This window comes from Glycine max, chromosome 4 (genome assembly GCF_000004515.6).
Source record: "Glycine max cultivar Williams 82 chromosome 4, Glycine_max_v4.0, whole genome shotgun sequence".
Lineage (NCBI taxonomy): Eukaryota > Viridiplantae > Streptophyta > Magnoliopsida > Fabales > Fabaceae > Glycine > Glycine max.
This window is the reverse complement of record NC_016091.4, coordinates 11,379,660-11,382,516: the sequence shown is the minus strand read 5'-3', so window position 1 is coordinate 11,382,516 and position 2,857 is coordinate 11,379,660.

Sequence of the window (2,857 nt, the reverse complement as noted above, 5' to 3'; positions counted from 1 at the left end):
GGGGTTACTATCTTCTGCATGATTCTTGGTAATTGTGTCGGTTTCATATTTCATTCTATATGGATCTCAAAACTTCTTTCTAGTGTATACCATCATTTTAATTACTGAAAGTGTATAGTTTTATTACATCAGTATTTGAAATTAGAATTTTTTTAAATAAGTTTCTAAAAGTGCAATTTTCCAATTATAAGTCCATTTTTTTTTATCAAAAAACTGTATGATTTAAATAATAATATTAATATATGTTTAAGGATTAAAATGATAATAAATAACTAAGTTTAAGGTTTAGATGAGACAATTGAAAAATTTGTAAACTTATTTAAATTTTTCTTAATTATAGAGACTGATATAGTAATGTGTCAACGCTATACATTTTGAAGGATGAAAATGATGGCTCCATTCTACTAAACTAAACGTGCTCTTTCCGCTAGCGTGAGGAAGTTCTATTACTTACACGGCCATTAATGAAAGAAAAACAAGCCACGCATCTCAAGTGCATGGCCATAAAAAGTGTGAAGACCAATGAGCAAATTGGTCTTATCACACGTGATTGACATTAACTAAGTATTTTAAAATCATTCTTGATTGAAACCACCGAATATGTAAATCAATTGGTATTTGGTTATTCTAATTATCTAAAGGTGTTAGTTTGAGTTTTAAATATATAATTCTGATAAATGATGAATATTTAAAAAGAAGATTTTTTATAAAGTTTTGTTAACTTTTAAATAGGTCATTTTCGTAAGACAAGTTAAATGAATCATAAAATAAAAATTAAATTCTCATAAATATCATTCAATAGTTTTTGTATATTAGACGAGAAAAGAAATTTCATTTCACTCTAGGTTTTATTCCAATTTTTTTTCTTTATTCTATCATGTTGGCTTTCTAACTTTTTTGGATGGTTCTTTTGATTAACTCAATTCTTCTGCGATTCTTTCCCCCTATCCCAAACACAAAAAGAGGTAGAGAAGAAGTAAAAGCATAAACATTACTCGTCATCATGCGGATTCCAATGATTTGGAGCATTTCTTATATGACTATTAGCGCACCTTGTTAAAAAAAAAAATCTAGTGAGTGCACATCTTCATGTAAATTTTAAATAAAGCCTTTATTCTTTGCTAATAGGTCCTAGGCATTTGGATACTAATGGTCTAAATTAAGAAAGAGTCGAGTGGCTAGTTGACTACAAATGCGAAAGCCCTCATAGATACATTTGGATATTCCTTGAAATATTCTTTTGGGGGCGTTTTCCCTTTCCCAATTCCTAGTGTTGAGCTCCATATATCTTTAATCCATGGCAGCCCACTAAATACCTGTCTTCCATCTTTTGACGTAACCTCCACACATTTCATGTTCATACGATACATCTCTTTTCCACAACCTTTGATTTATGTTTCGTTTGTTTCTGTTTCCATTCCCCTAGTGTACAGTTCTTCCCTTTTAATTTGTCACTTTATCCTCTCAATTTAATTCCATCTTTTTCTTTAGATTCTTATCAGGATGTGCAAGTCACTCTTTGGGTGTTCTTTGATGCCATCTTCAATAATTTAAGTTAAAACTCACCAAAATATGAAGTTTCGTTTGCACGGTCAATTGGTCATGTAATAGCAAATCTAATGTTTGGACCGATCGTTGAAACAATAATAAAGACAAACCATAGCAGTGAAGCACGTATGCAAGCCAATTAGATAATTTTTCTTGTTGAATATCTTGGTTATTCTTCAACAATGAGCTACATACATACATACATACATATTCTTCCCCAGTTTTGCCCCAGTTCCGAATTTGGTTCCACTATAATTTTATTCACAAATTTGGTCTTCCATTTTTGCAAATCGCTGCAATGTTGGTTCAGGGCGTCTCAATTGAACATTGACCGTTAGCCTTAGATAGCCCCAGACATTGACTGTCACGTGTCAACGTCTGATTGGTTCGATGGAAAGGTTTGATTTTTTTTACCCTGCTGTGATGTGGTAAAAATTTGGTGACAATGAGGGACCAATTCAAAAAGGTTTTTTTTAATTAACCCTAACCCTAAAATCACGCAATCCCGAAAACCGCAAACCTTAAACGTCGTGTAGCAGCCGCCGTGGGTGAAGGTGCTTGAAGTTGAGTGAAGGTGGTTGAAGAGTCATTGTTGATCCTAGGAAGATGGACGGGGATTTTCAAGTAAGTTATTTTATTTGTGGGTTTGTTTGTGGAAGTGGTCCACATAGTTTAGGGTTTTGTTTTGTGTGTGCATGCCCATCAAGGAAGTGGTTTTGGTTAATTTGTGTGGTGGTTGTGTGTTTGTTTGTTTGTGTGGGGTTTGTTGGTGGTTAAATTGTGAGTAAAGTTTTGTTTATTTGTGCTGAGGTGTCAGGGTCGACGAAGGTTTATTTGTTTTATTGTGTTGTTGTGTTCCGTTGAAGGTGTGGTCCCGACCAATTTTTTTTTTGTTGTGGTGGACCCTTGTTGTTGTTTAACCGGAAACATGAATGCTTGTTTTGTTGTTGTCGTTGTGATCCCCCTTTTGGGTTTTATTTTTGTTATGTTTTGAAAAGCTTTGTTGGTGATGTTGTTTTATTAATTTTTTGGGCTTTGTTGTCGTTCGCGTTTTTGCAGGCCAACTGAAGAATAGACAGTGAGGTTAAAGATTCACCATGGAGGGATGTTTATTTATAATCCATCCACTGCGTATGTCAATGGAGAAATCGTTGAAGAAGAATGGGTTTGGGATGTGGATACTATGTCATACATTGACTTGACGAAGGTCATTAAGTCTATTGGCTACAAAGCATTCAAGTGCTTATGGTACAGGCACCCTAAAAAGGCACTTTGGAGAGGGTTGAAGCCACTGAATGGTGACTCTGAT